Source organism: Pteronotus mesoamericanus, unplaced genomic scaffold (genome assembly GCF_021234165.1).
Source record: "Pteronotus mesoamericanus isolate MK-2021 breed Mesoamerican mustached bat unplaced genomic scaffold, CSHL_Meso_final contig_94, whole genome shotgun sequence".
NCBI lineage: Eukaryota > Metazoa > Chordata > Mammalia > Chiroptera > Mormoopidae > Pteronotus > Pteronotus mesoamericanus.
Window position 1 is genome coordinate 18,070,784 of NW_026555285.1, and position 16,000 is coordinate 18,086,783.

Below are 16,000 nucleotides of genomic sequence, written 5' to 3' on the forward strand. Positions count from 1 at the left end.
AGATGCTTGGTTAGCTTTTCCTTCTCAATTAACTGCTATTATTGGAAAGTTAACCTCGTTAAAGTATTAGTTGATAGGCTTTAAACTTTTATCTATGCTAAGGATAAATGCAATCTAATTGCAGCTTGATACCACTTTTAAAACAAATATAGAAGTAGTATACACATTTTAGAAAATTCAGAAACTTCATATACTCATCCTAAATGAGTGGACAAGCTTTCTCATAGCTCCCCATTGAAGCCTGACCAAAGCACAGTGGCCTCAATCCATGTGGTAGAAAAATAGAAACGAGTGGCAGAGCTCTTTTTATAAATGGCTGAAGAAAGGGCGATATCAGTAATCAAACTCCATTATTTTATCAGAGGAGAAATTTCTTGCCACGCCTCAGGTACCTGCTTTGGTCTATTTATTACTGATCAGTAAGACCTTCTCAAGTTTCAAGACATTAGGCTTTACTGCATGCTAACATGCTATGAGCTATAAAAGGAGAATCAAAAGAAACCAATATTGCTATAATGATTTCTCTCTTATAACTTCATATTTTATAAAGTGGTGTTGTGAAAATGGAAGAAGGAACATTAGTCAGTATGCTACACATTCCTTACAGGCCTAATGTGTGCAAAGTTCTATGTACCCAGAGGTAAAAAAATAAAATAAAGCACAGTCCTCAGGTAATAATTTCATTCAGGTTATCTCTGGAACAAAGGGATGTGCTGCAGGATTCTGCTAGAAACTCCAAAATAACACTGGAAAATACAAGTGTTAGAAAAGCAGAGGCCCTATGTGGACTCAAACGTATTCTCAGTAAAACTGTGCACATTTTTTTGAGCTCTACAAATTATCGGATGACAGGAGAGGCACTAAATCACACAGATGTACCACTTTTCTCTGACACCGATATCAGTGGGCAGGACCCTCTCCAAAACAAAAAGAACTGTGACTTAAAATTCTGGAACAGAACATCCTGCATTTGAATCACCTGCGTGCTAGTTAACATGATGATTCATGAACCCTCCACACTGAATTAAAATCTTCAGCAGCAGAGCACTGGAATCTGCATTTTAATAGTTCCCAGGAAGACTCTTCTGTATATTAAACTATTCTCCTAGTGTGGTATAGCAGATATGACTTTGAAACAGGAACTAAGAGTTCTGGATTGTAGTATCAGTTTGTCTACTAGCTAAATCTCCTATAAGGTCAACTCTGGGTCTTATTTGTCTCTGTACTCCATTTTTGCTTTTAAAAGCTCATCTAGTAATGTTTGTCAAGCTGAAGTTAATTGAACATTGGTTAAACCACTTAAAATTTAGGTCTCAGTTTCTTCGTCTATCATCTATAGTCATACCTCGGTACTTGTGAGCTTCAGAACTCATAAATTCTGTACTTGTTACATTTTGACCAAAAAAAAAAGTTTCAGCACTTGGCTCTTGCTCAGGACAGGTCACGCTGGCTAGAATCTGTATGAGCCATGATGTCACTCGGCAAGAGAAAATGTTTTATCGTAGTCATCAGTTTCGGCACTCATCACGAGCTCCAGAATTCGTTGGCAATAAGTACCGAGGTACCGCTGTAATTCCGCTATTCTGGACTAGATATTTTCAACGCATCTTCTGGTTTTAACACTCCATGAGTATTCTCTTCCTGTAGAGAAGAAGTAGATTCTGCTTTAGATAAAACACAGCTACTTCCTGTTTCTGATGCAGTGTTTTATTCTGTTTGGGCTACGGTAAGAAAATACCGGAGACCAAATGGCCTATAAACAAAAATTTATTTCTTGAGACTGGAATTCTAAGATCAGGGTGCCAGCGTGGTCAGATTCTCTTCCAGGTTGTAGATGCCTACTTCTCACTGTGTCCTGACGTGGTGGAAGGGGCAAAGGAGCTCGCTGGTGTGTTTTTTTATAAGGGCACTAATTCCATTCATGAGGGCTTTCATTATCTAATTTATCTGCCCTGTGACCTAATTGCTTCCTAAAGGCTCCATCTTCTACTCCCATCATCTTAGGGATTAGGTTTCAGCAAATGAATGTGGGCGGGGGGAGGGAGGGGAGTGAGGGGATGGTACCTTCAGAACACAGCACACAGCTCTGAGAGCCCTTAAACCTCCTGCTTCCCCTGATTTATGTTCTCTAGAGTTTGGGGAACTCAGGGGGTTTGTTTTCGACTTACAGTTGAAAGGGTACATGACCGGTTAGCTGGTTTAAAATCAACAGAGATGTTTGCTACCTCGGAGCTCACCTATACGTACAGGTTATAATGAGGGAAAGAATGCCTGAGGCTTTCTACTTGGATTGTGTTAGGTCCTATTAAGCAGTTCACTGAGTTGGTGCAAGTAGTCATCAGCAGGAAAAAGCTGGGGAAAGAACAGTGACTCCTACAAGAAAAACAAATGAGCTTTAAACCCCTGACAAGTCAAGAGTCACAAAGTTCAATCATAATAGTGCAGGGTACATAAGACTTACGTGGCTCTTCTTACCTCTTCAACTGGCGAAGCACCGAGGTCGGCTAGTGGTGGGGGAGACAGCAGAACACCCACTCACCACCATCCGCCTTCAGGAACAGCCTAAAGCAGTCCCCACCAGAGGTGCGGAGCGGGTCTGCCAGCACGTAAAGCTGGAGATTTTAACTATTACATTGAAATAGATGTTAAATTGTTTTAGGGTTTAAACAGACCAGAGGGTTTACTCTGGATTTCAAACAAGTATGAAGGAAGGAAAGATAGTCTTACTGAAAGGGTTTGAAAATGTCATGAAGGAAACACTAGGATTGAGTTTCTAAAATATATATATATATACATATATATATAATAGTATCAAAATTTGCATTTCATTCTAACAGTGAACCCAGAAAGATATGCTATTGGTATATGAAGAGGATTCTTTCTGGTCTTTGAGTGATAAAAAGATGTGTATGGCATTGTTCCCAACCTCAGTGAGATTCTACTTTATGTTTGGAGATATTTTATACTTCAAGACATAATAGCATAAATATAATTCATATAAACCAAAGTTATGAGTTTAACTGAAAAGATTTGTCAAGTTTTCATACAGCAAGGGCATTATCAAGGTTTATTAGAGAATGGGTAGGTTTTTTTTTTTCTTTTGACAGGGAAGCAAAAAACAACAGCTTGGGGGGAATAACAGAATAGTAAAAAAATGTATAGGGTATTTAGAAAAGGAGACTAGAATAATATGAGATTAAAGTATGAGGGAAAGAGAAATACCAAAAGCAGTATGTTAGGAAGTTTTTGTTGCTGTTGTTGTTGTTGTTAAATAAAAAAAAATCATAGTTTTTAAGTAAAAAAAAGTTTGTAATAAACGTGTTCAAAGTAAAATGTCAAAGTAAAATGTTATGAAGTTTTTGTTGCTGTTGTTGTTGTTAAATAAAAAAATCATAGTTTTTGAATAAAAAAGTTTGTAATAAACTTTTTCAAAGTAAAATGTCATTTGAGACAAAAGTGAGCAAAGACATGATTCTATAGGTTGTAGACACTTGCAGAATGCAAAATGCAAAATATGCAATTTATTAATAAAATGTGCACTATATTTATGGATTCTGAAATAGTAACAGAATTCTAGAAAAAGTAGAATTCAAGTGTTGCCCTGTTTACTCAAAATGAATGTGAAAGAAATCCTAACCCCTTTGGAAAGAGTATTATAAATGATAAGGGGAATATTAATTATCTTTGGAACCAGATTATTGAACATCCATTTAAAGAGAATTGTGAATTTGAGATTTGTATTTCAAGAAAAACTTTCTGAAGCTGGATAAGATTTAACCAAAAATACCGTTTTGCAGGTAATAGTAGTGTATCATAGCAGGAGAAACTAAATAGATTATAAGATTTTAGTCTGGAAATTAAAAAGTGAGAGCAGTTACAAGTACTCTCTTATAGAGAGGAGAACCAGAGAGGGCTTCCTCACCAAAACCCATTATGGCTGGTGCCATGTGGTTTTTCCAGTTATATATGAATGTATAAAAGTTAAAATTAATATTGAAATGGGTAAAGGGGATCAAATTTTTGCTAAATATTGTTGTGTGAATGATTGTGGGCATGTGTTTTGTTTAGCACCATGTATTATAAGTGTAAGATAGGGTTTATTGGGAAATAATTTCCTAGCAAAGCATATCCTATTTATTCCTAGAGTCTTTGTATGGCATCTACCGCCTCCGCAGGGCAGAATGGCTGCGTGGACCATGGCTGCTGGTGCGGTAGGGGACCTCTGGCCTTAAACTATCTTTACATTTACAGGCGCAGCAGACAGGAGCATTTAGCTGCTCTGGGAAGTGGCCTTTTCGAAAGGGAGAGCTCCAAACAACCAAAGCTTCGACTGAGCTAACTCCTCCCGACTGAGCCAGTTCTCACCTGAGCGAGCCTGAAAAAGGAAGGAAATGATCCTCCAGATTTGGTAAATGAAAATACGGAATTCACGTTACATTTGAACTTCAGATTTTAAAAAACTAGTACATTTTAGTATGTCTATGCAATATCTAGGGCACACATGTTAAAAAAATGTGATATGTCTGGAATTCATATTTAATAACTGAGTGTTGTTAAGCTGGCAATTCTATCCAGAGTTTATCTTTTTTCACAATGATAGTGTATGAACTAACTATTCAGTAGGTAGGAGTGGACACAGGAGGCAGGCAGCTCCAGAAATTATTGCAGAAGCCTCAAGGCAATGCTGTTACAATCTTTTGTGCTACATCTTTATTGTTTTTTTCCTTTCTGTTGTTTTGTTTTCTTGAAATCAATCCATGTGCTTCCAAGGTTTTAAAGGATTCCCAGAGTGGAGTCCAAAGTAGCGTTGATTCAGAGCATATTCTTTGAAAGTGGGCAGCTTTGGGTTTTATCTTCACTTCGTTATCATGGATAAATTGCTTCACCTCCCTCAAGCTCAATTTTGTCATCTGTAAAGCAATTTGTATACGATTTGACATAGATGCTGTTAAAGTATAATACCATGTGTATGAAACGTGTGGCAATGGTGAACACTCACTAAATGAGAGATTTGTATTAGTATGACATGTGCTAGAATTATACTTGCCCAGTATATAAACACTAGGAGGTATTTTTAAAGCTCAAAATATGTAAATTTAAAAACAAGTATGATACAATGTTATTTTACATAGTAGGTGGCGTAAGCTGAAAATGTACTTTCCCAAAATTGAATAGGTTCACAGAGCAGAGGTTCATAAGGAAATCATAATGAAACACACATACACACAGGATTCCACACATCTTCATCCTTAGTTCTTATCAAAATATATGTGGTATTCTGAAGCACATTATTTTTATACAACCATATAACAGAGAATATACCAAACTCTTTTTCCTTTTGTATCTTTACAAATATAATCAAATGTAGGATTAGCCAACATCAGCACCACGTAAATGAAAAACCTCAAGTCATTCCTCCTCTTATCATTTTCCCACCTCTACCCTCAGTTGTCACTCTGGCTAAATTTTGATAAACATTGTTCTTGATCACATTTTTAAAAATGTAGTTTTGAAGACCCTACACTGAATTATTATTTGAATAAAAAAATCTTTCCCGACATGAGCCTAGTGCCAAAATACATAGTATTCAGGTTTCAGTATGGTATTGAAATTCCTTAAGATTTAAACAAATGTTTTTGTTTCCATAACAGTAATGGTTTCCCGTTGAAGGTAAGAATGCACTTGGGGATTCCTGCTGCAGGTCATAAACTACTCAAGTGCTGTGGCCATCTTCTGAATTATGGTATTACAGTCATTTGATGATCATCTATTGTCCTATATATCATAATCTTCCATTTCTAGGCTTCAAGTGCATAATTGAAATAATATGTTGGCATTATAGTATTAGCAATACAAATCCATAAGTTATCCCCTTTTGCAGAGTTTAGAGAAAATTTATTAGTATATGTCTTACTAAATTGATGGAATTCATAAATACAGCTTACATAAATATCATTTGCAAAGCTATGCATTTTTTAATATAGCTTCCCCAGCTCATTTCTATCATCTGATTTTGAGGAAATGTGTTTTTTTCCAAAGATTAAATAACTGAGCTGTGAAATTAGTTGTTGTTGACTGTATATATATCAGATGAAAGTAGAGTAGGAGGGGCGGCAGGTGAAAGTTACTCTTCCTTGTGACTTCATTGAGCCAAGTTCTTGAGTAATGCTTAGTGAAAGACAATAAATTAAAATGAGTTGAAGGAAGTGCTTTATATGAAACTCATAATTAACCCTTGAAACTTTGCCATAATATTTCATGCAGGCAAATAACTTAGCAAGATTCAACAAGAAATTAGGTAATGTATCTGAATCGGAATATCACTTGCATTCTCTGGTGAAACTTGTAAAATTTTTAAGTGATCGTGCTTATGTTTTAAATGATCACAAACTAAGACCAGAGGAATAATGGTTTTGTGATATAGTACCAGAAGCTGAGCTAAATGTTTTGGAGGTTATATAGATCATGATTTCACCAAGTTTTTAGTTCTCACAAATTTAATTCTTCTGAAGTATATAGTAGTGTCATAAAAAAGCAGATTATTATGTATTTTTCTTTCTACATCTAAACATTAGATTTTTATTTTACCCTTTCCTTCCTCCTACCCGCACTCATATTTTCTATTACAATGCTAGTATTTTCACTTTGCCCCTCAACTCTGAATACTGAAGACAGTAGAGAGAATTAAAAGATTTTCTGAATTATCATGTTGAAATTTCACCATATCATTATTTCAGACATTAAATTAGGCAGTGGACAGAAGTCTTTTTTACTTGTCTAGATGAATCTGTTATAGCGGACACTTGCTTGCTATTTCTTCTGAGAAGAGTATGTTACAGTCAGCATTTAGCTAAAAAAGGGGAGCAAAGGAGACTACATAATGAGCTTAATAAAACGGGAAGCAGGAGCCAGTTTGCTTCAACAGGAAGCTACAACTTCAAACCCAGGGGATTACAGCTTTGCTTCACCGAGGGAATTAACACTCCTCCCTGCCCTCCTTCTGTACTTGGATTGTTGGGGAGCGGGGTGCAAGGGCAGGTGCTAAAACCTAGAGACCCGTCTAACGAGGGGGTGTAAGCCCATCCAAAACCTGTGAATGTTTGGGAAGCTGATTGGTTCTTTTGAGACAATACCTGGTCCATCCCAAACCTGAGCTTCTGGTTATTACCCCCGGGGAAAAAGAGGTTCTCTTTCTCGTGACCCGCATTCACACGGTACGTGCATCTGTGCTCTTGATGGCCTCCAAGAGGGAGCCTGAATACCGCAGCACAGCAATGGACTACCGTGGGAAACACTCTAAGCCAGCCGGACGCTGGACTGGACTGTTTTGATACGGAGCAGAAACTCTGGGCAGGAGCTTTCATGCTGGCCCTACTGAAGACAAGACTGGACATTTTCCATGGTGAGACGGATGGAGATGGGACACTGGGAAGTCAGGAGGGGAACCTCCTTAATTGTACATCACCAATAAACCATACCACAGAGCCACATCCTCCCATGTGGGTCTCAGGAAATTATTTTCTTCTAGACGCTGCAAGAATCCCACTTCCACCGATAACAACTAAACTGCTGTGGGTGAATGAGCTATGCAAGAATACCCCAAAATAAAATCAATCATGAGTTTTTAAAGATCAAATTTAATCAGAACATACACAAATTTTAAAATAGGCATTCTTTTGAGATGTAGGTCTGAGAATATTTGAGTGTTTTATATTATCCAAAGGCAGAAAAGGAAAAAAAGGAAGTTTGAACTGACTAGCTTTTGTTTGTTTGTTTGTTTGTTTTGTCATCACTAGTCTGTGCTAGTGGTATTGGCTCTTATTTTCAGCATTTTTATTTTCATTTCATTATATGACTTACCATGTGATTTTCTTATGATAAGGCAATGTGGTAGGAAAGATCAAAAAAGCACAGAAGTTGTGAAAAATGAGAAACCGCCAGTTGGTATCATTTGAATACCATGTCTCCTATTAAGATTCAGCCCCATCTATATCATCTTGTCTATTTTTTCCAATTATTCAGGAAAATTTTATACTTTTATTATTATTAAGCTCATCATTGTTTATGTTCCTTAAAGGGAATTAATTATGAGACAGCAAGATTTTCACAGTAAGTTTGGTATTAAGATATGAACAAATCATATCAAGTTTTGGAAAAAGCAGTTTTTGTTTAAATTTGGCTAATTTTTTCTATTTGTCTGAAGACTTCTGCTAACGGACTATCATATAAAAGACTGTTGTGGGTAAACTAATAGTGAAGCTTCCTTCAGTCAAGCCACAAGCTAGATGGTTATAGCAATAACTTTCAATATTTTAGAGTACATTTCTCAGTGTTTTTACTTTAGCTAGAATAGCACAAGCCATCTTAATTGTTAATCTTCCGAAAGACAGTATTCTGTGTATGAGTAGAGCAGTGTGGTCTCATATTTAATTTGTAAAGTTATTAATATTAAAACTTTGTATATATAACTTATTTGAAAGTTTAGTTTAAAATTTGATCCAGTAATCACAGCTGCAATAAAATCAACTTTTGGTTGCATAGCTCATTAAGAAACTTAAATTCTAGTTAACTTATTTTCATGAGGAACTGCACTGATATATTATGAATATATTAATGCATATACTTGTGTAATATTAATGTATTGATGCAGAAACTATCAACAGCCACATTTTTCTTCATAAATTTTCCATTTAGAAACAACCTGCCATTTTTCCCCAGGTAAGAGGAAAATTATTGGCAATGTGGGGGTTCAGAATTGCTTTAGTATTATAGAAAAGCAGTAGTTACTGAAACCACTGTGGTGATCTCAGAATTTTCAGCTCTACTTTGCACATTTACTATTTAATTACATTTTGTTTCGTTATCCCTATTTGTAAACTAAGACGGTAAGTAGAGTTGTTTTTTTTTTAATTAAAGAAGAAAATGCCTGACAACTATAGTGTAAGTGCTTTATGATTGGTTTTTATTATTGTTTTTATTGTAATGTAAGTGCCTGACTTCAAAGACAGCTATCTTGAATAAACACCTTGCCAGCCAGGCTGCTGGATGAAGAGCCAGGTTGCCCCACCCTTGAAGTTTCCTTTGTTTTAGGGATACCTGGTTGACTTAGTAACTGATCTTTTGATGACTTATTTTTTTCCTTCCTTTGCTTTAATTCCTTAATTCCCACTCTGCTTTTACGTTTTAAAATCACCAATATGGATGGAATCCAAGAAACCCTAAGCCCTCATAAAAGCAGAACCCCAGGCCCTAAGAGAGATGTGGAGAGACGGGGGGGAGAGAGAGAGAGAGAGAGAGAGAGAGAGAGAAGGGTTCCCCTACCAACCCTCAGGGACCTTGCCATGTGGCCTCAGGACTTAGGACTAGTAAACCTTATCTTTCAAAGTTCTCTGATGGTTATTACTAAGGAAATCTTGCAATCATAATAAGAACCACAGGGTCAGTCTGGCCACCATACTGATTTTGTAAAGGGAGATGTCTCTGGGGAGCTTGCCAGGCTCAGGTGAGTGTGTCCAGGCTACAGGCAGACTGAAACCAGCACAAAACAATGGCATACATACCTCTTTAAATCACTTGGGTTCACACTTATGAGTCCTGCTAATAGAGCACTTCAGATGAAGGAACAAAGCAAGAAGGCAGGGAGATAAAGGAAGGCTTGACTATAATAGGCCAGAAATGTTGCATTTTGTATTCACATGTGTTTGTACGTTTAAGGTTCACAAAAAGTCTGTTGATAGTTAAACTCATTTACTTCAACTATAAAATTGATTGAGGTGCATCAAGTTCTAGGGATGAGTCTTTTGATACATATAATGAAGTTATCTTTTCTTACTGAGGTGCCTAGAGATTACCCTGTGGTTCAGAGCACATCCTATAGTTTCTTATTCACTGGGCTTACTGAATCCTAGTATTGCACTTCACCAGTTATAATGATCTGATCTTTCAGTTATTAGGAAGAGAGTAATAATAGAACCTGTCTCATTCAACATGCTCATCATAGGATTAAATGAGATTATATATGTAAAGCACTGAGCACATTTCCTAATATACCAAATCCTAGATTCTTATCAAAATTAGTTACTATCATTTAAATTTGTAAGTGCTCTAATATGTCATTGCTCAAATGTATCACTTCTCTAATGCCATGGCTAAATTCATATTATAGTAATTACTAGAGATAGAATTCAATCCAGATTTTCATTTTCTTCTTCTTTCCTCTTGTTTGTACATGTTATCGTATGGAATATTTCAAAATACACTAACTTGTTAAAAATGATGAAAACTGGTGCAACTATTGTCCATATTCATTGAATGTTAACATTCATTTATTTTGAATATTTTATAAGAATTTTATAGTCTTTTAGATGCAATTGGTAAACCTCTTTTGTACCCTATTTCTACACAGACACTCAATCTCATTCTCTCTTTTACTTCCTGGAATAAACCACCACTCTGCAGCTTGTGTGGATGTTTCCCATTCATATTTTTAAAAAATTCACCATATGTGTATATATTCAAAAATAATGTAATAGTATTATTTTGTATGTTTTAAAATTTTGAGTAAATGACATCATGCCATCTGCATCATTCTGCAGATTGCTTTTTTGCCTTCAATATTGCAGTTTTTAAAGTTATTTATGGTAAATTATAAAGATATACTTGGTTTATTTTAACTGTTCTAGAACATAACCTGTGTGAATGTATACATTCCCCTATTGATAATATTTAAGCTGTTTCCAGTTTTCTCTATTTCAAAAAATGCAGCAATGATCAGCTTTATTCATATGTCATTGTGCAAAAGTACAAGCATTTCTCAAAAGCTTATATTTAGAAGTGGAATAGCTGGCTAATAGGATAGGTACCTCTCCAACTCTATTAGCTTTCTATTGATGCTATAACAAATTACTTCAAACTGAGAGGTTTAAAACAACACATTTTTATTATCTTGCAGGGCTGCATTCCTTTCTGGAGGCTGCAGAGAAAGTCTGTTTCCTAGCCTTTTCTTGGTTTTAGTGGCTGCCCACATTCTTTGGCTCACGGCTCCCTTCCTCCGTCTTCAAACCCAACAACAGTGAGTCGAGTTGGAACCAGAAAAGCCAGTGTTTGGGCTGCCTGTCATTACCAGAACCAATAAACAGAGATAGGGATTGAATCTTTATTCAGATGACCCGTGATCTGAGAAGATGGCAGGTTATATACCCTAACAGACTGTCTTAAATTCCATTTTGAAATGGCCGTTTTATTAGGAGAAGTATAGATTAGGGGTTTGGAATTCAGGGGAAAAGTTAATCAGAGAAAAGCTGCATCATTCGTTCATCTGTGCCCTGGGCGTGGACATCTCACTCTGGAGCACAATGGCTCAGACACCATCGTGATTACTTGCGGTCCTCCTTGGGCACAAAAGTGGGACTGTTTATGGTCTCCTGGAATCAAGGCGGGTCATACCTTCAGTTCCTGAAACAATAGCTTTTTACATGCATTGATTACTAAGCTTATTAGTTATTACCTAAATGAAAATTTTGCAGCTCTTGAGTCCCCCATCAGAGTCTTCCTCAGTCTTATCACTTGACCTCTTCCATAGTCATATCCCCCACTGACCACAGCTGAGAAAGGTTATCCACATTTAGGGACCCATATTATAACATTGGATTGGGCCAGATAATGCAGAATAATCTTCCTAATTTAAGGTCATCTGATTAGTAACCTTAATTCCATGTGCAACCTTAATCCCCGTTTGCATGTAACCTAACCTATTCACAGACAAAGATGGTTAGGATGCTACATTTTTGGTATCATTATTCTGTTTATCACATCAATATTGCCTAATAGCTCTCTAAAATGCTGTAGCACTTATTCACAAATAGTAGATGAGTGTTCCCTTTTCTCTACCACTGGTCAATACAGGGTGGTGTTGGGCATTCACATTTTTGCCTATCTGAAGTCTCTCATTGTTGACTTAATTTTTATTTGTTTCAGTGAATAGTAAAATTAAATTTGTGCTATTCTCATTGATTACTTTGTCTTTCTCTTTTGCAAAATGGTTTAATTTTTATTGTTCTTTTTGTTAGCTGCATTGCTTTTTGTCTTCATTAATTTCATCCTTTTTAGGAGTTATTTATGTGTTATTTATAAATTTTTGGTAGGTTAATTAGATTCTCCCAGACTTGTTTTATTCAAAAATGCATTTATCTTATATTTGTATAAGAATTAAAATTTCAGTGCAACAAATACAACAGTCTTTTATAGTTTGCGTATTTTGGGTCTTATTTAAGAAATCATTTCTAATCTGAAGTTAAAAATATTCATTGCCCTATATTTCTTTTAAACTCTTTTTTTCTTAGCACATTTAAGTCTTTAATCTACTCAGAATTTTCAATGTGTTATAAGGCAGAGATTCAACTTTATTTTCCATAATGATAAAAATTGTTTCGATTCCATGTGCTGATTTTTCAATATTTTTTTTTACTCTTTTCTTTCTTCTCAAAACCAGTATGATGTGTAGATGTCCTGATTTCTATTTAAAATATTATCCTCTGTCTTTAACCTCTTACCTTCAGCTTACACTATAACCCTCCCTCTACAAAACTGTAATGAAAGATGTGCTGTATCTTAATCTAGGTTTTGAGTACATTTGTGTATTATATATACTGAAATAATATATTGACCCTATTTTTTTCCTATTTTGCCACTTACATTACGTGTTGACTGCTTGTCCTTTCTTCCTCTGCTTCCGCTCTATGTGTTTTCGTTTCTGAATCCAGGGTAAAGCAGGAAAAGCTTCCCTCTGGAAAGTACCATTCTCATGGCACAGGAGAAAGGGGAAGAGAGGTGGTAGAATTGTGCAGTGGCTCTCAAAATCTCTGCTTGGATGTGGACTACATCATATCCTCTCCCATTGGTCAAAGCAAGTCACATGACTAAGCCCTGCAATGGTGATGCAGGAAAGTATACTTCTTCAACAGGAGACGCTGCCGGTCACATCACAAAGAAGAAAACACATGGAATTCCCTTTCAGGATGGGAGAGTGTACAATTGGAAAAATGTAATGTATCTACTAGAATTATATCTGTAGGAAAAAAAATCACATATTTTTAAATTATGCACATTTTAGACATAAATGTCCAGTGGAGCTAAAGGTGACATGGTAACGTGAAGCTTAAGATAAAGTAAAGGACATTTTCTAGAAATAAATAATATTTAGTGTACAGGTTAAGGAGTCACAGAATGCCATCCAAAATAAATAAATGACAAAGTACAGGAGAATTTTTATTAAAAGGTGAAATTGGCTGAACCTTATTAAATGCAGTGTTAATGAAATGTAGGGTTTAATGCTAAAAATGAAACATGTCAGATTCATCTATTTATAATTCATCCTGAATTTATTTTCATAGATTGTCCCAGTTTCTCTACATTCTTCTTTAGAACTTGAATAGATACTTAAAAACAAGCATACTGAACTTTTTCATCATTTCCCTACATGGCTCTGCTCTCTCGTTCCTGAGCATGCAGTTCTCAGCGCCTGGGCTTCGCCATCAAGCAGTTAATCGTCCCTACCCAAACTCCGCCTCCCGCCCCACCTTCCTCTGGGCGACGCCCTTTATACATACTTTTGTTATAGCACTTACCACTCGGGGTATGCTGTGTTTCTGTATTTCCACTTGCCTGTTAGTATCTATGAGTCTTCTGTAAAGGAGGAACTAATAGAATGTATGATTAGTGAATGAATTGTGTTCCTCACTTGTTTAGTACTTTCCTCTGTTTTTTCTGCTGAAACTTATCCTGTCATTTAATGCAGGAGTTTTCAATGGTGGTATCATACCATTCAGATAATGAAAACACAGAGAGAAATAGAAATAATTTTGCAAAAGTGCCACTTCAAAAGAAACTTTTGACCTGAAATCAGAAATTTTGTCTTAAATGATGGTGTTCTGAGTGGTTATTATAGTCCAGCTCTTCTCAGTCAAGAAAACAAACAAAACCCATAATTAATTTTAGTCCAACTTTTCTCAATCAAGAAAATAATCACAACCCTTAATTGATTTAAAGGTGCTAGAAGGAAAATTAAGAGATGTCCATTTGTTTTTATCATTGCTATGAAAATAATTTATTATTAGAATTACTTTAAGCATAAGCAACACAATTGATCACTTGGCTAATGAGAAAAGCTTTAGAAATTGTGGTGAAACCTATATTCTCTCATTATAATATACAAATTTGAATAATATTTCCTTATGGTGTTTCCCTAGGATAGAACTCAGACCCTGTTTTTCTTATGATAAAAATAAGAGTTACAGAAGTGCTTTTATGACCTGCAAATGAGCCCAATATTGTTACAAATATTAGAGAAGTATGCAATGATAATCACTGAAGGGATTTTTATAATTCCCAATGGAAAAGAGTGCTGCAAAAATGTCAACTCAATGCAGGTTAGGACTACAGAATACCAAGTGGTTTATAGGATAAAGCAAGGTGGAAAGCAGCATTATCACAGATTTTTTCTGGAGCTACCTAATTATTTAGCTAATTCATTTTAGGCATCCTCTTTAGAGTACTCATGGTATAATATGATTTGATTAAATTTGATATCTAATTTTGAAGGTTGCTTTTATAAATCAAGTAGCTGAGTGATAGTTGAGTTGGGTAATGGATAGCTTAGGCTACTACATATTTGGCCATTTGTACATTGATTTTTGAGGAATTTAGGAAAAAAGTTATCCTTGTAATGGTGGGGATGCTTGAGAATGAAATACAAGCAATTAAGCCCAAAGAGGAAGAGCAACAATAAGGAGTAAAGGGAATGAGAACGTAAAGAAGCGAGACAATGTACACATAAGGCATATGATACCATATAAACTGACAAGAAGTGCTAAATGGTCTTACAGAAATTGTTTATAAAGTACTAGAATTCATAGACATTAGTGGATATTTTTTACTTTAGTTCACTTATTTCTTTTTTTTTCCACTTATAATAATGTACTAACTATTTTTGGCTGCCTAATATCTAAACCCAGTGCAATTTAAGAAAAATCTTACTTGATTCTTTGTGGGGGACTGAGTCCACGTAGGCAGTTTTCCGCATGGTAGCTGAGTAGGGACTCAGCTATTCCATTCCTTTAAATGATTCATACCTTGACAGTATAAAGAATTGTGTGCTAGCATCACCCTAAAGATTTCAGGCTATAAATTACTATGAGTTAAGGAAATCGATAAGGGAATTATTAAATGGATAGGGCTTGCCATTGTACTTAAGAGGATTAATTAGCAGTTAATTTGGGGTCCCTCTCTACAAAGATCTGTGATTGGTCTAAGATTTTTGCCTACTGGAGACTTAAAAGGTTAGCCTGTCGGTTTCATGGATGCTGGTGTAAGACACAAGACTCCTGGGTCAGAGACAAAGGGCACTTTGTTAGTCAAAACAACAGGGCAGTTTATTGCTCACAGCAGCAGCAGCAGCCAAAGTAGTAGCGTTTTTGCTGGGTTCCTGGCTCCCAATTTCTACAGGGCTATATGAAGAATGCTAGATAACACATACACACTCAATGGGAGGCATGACAGGATAGGGGCTTTGGGACTCTGAATCTTTTGTGGGCAATGAGTGTACCAGCTCTTTGCTCCGAAGCAAGGCACTGCCCAGCTCTGTCTTCTGAGGTTACTCACTATACAAGCAATCTTGAACAAAGGGCAGTCAGTACCTTGCTCACAAAATGACAAAAATTTGATAAATCCATAGAAAACTTTTGTCTCCCAACTGTCCTAGACCCTGAGTCATTCCATGTTAGAAGATCATACCTCAGAATCAACCTTAGAATATAACAAAAAAAAAAACCCCAAAACTTTAATCTGGAATGTTTTTATGATTTTTGTACTAATGCTCTTCTTAAGTAGAAAAGTTTTCTTATATAAAGGACATAAAATTTCAACCTCACAAATCTGTTATCAAGATGAAGAATTGTTTGTAGTGTGCTCTGAGTACAAAGTATTATACCTCTCAACAAAGATT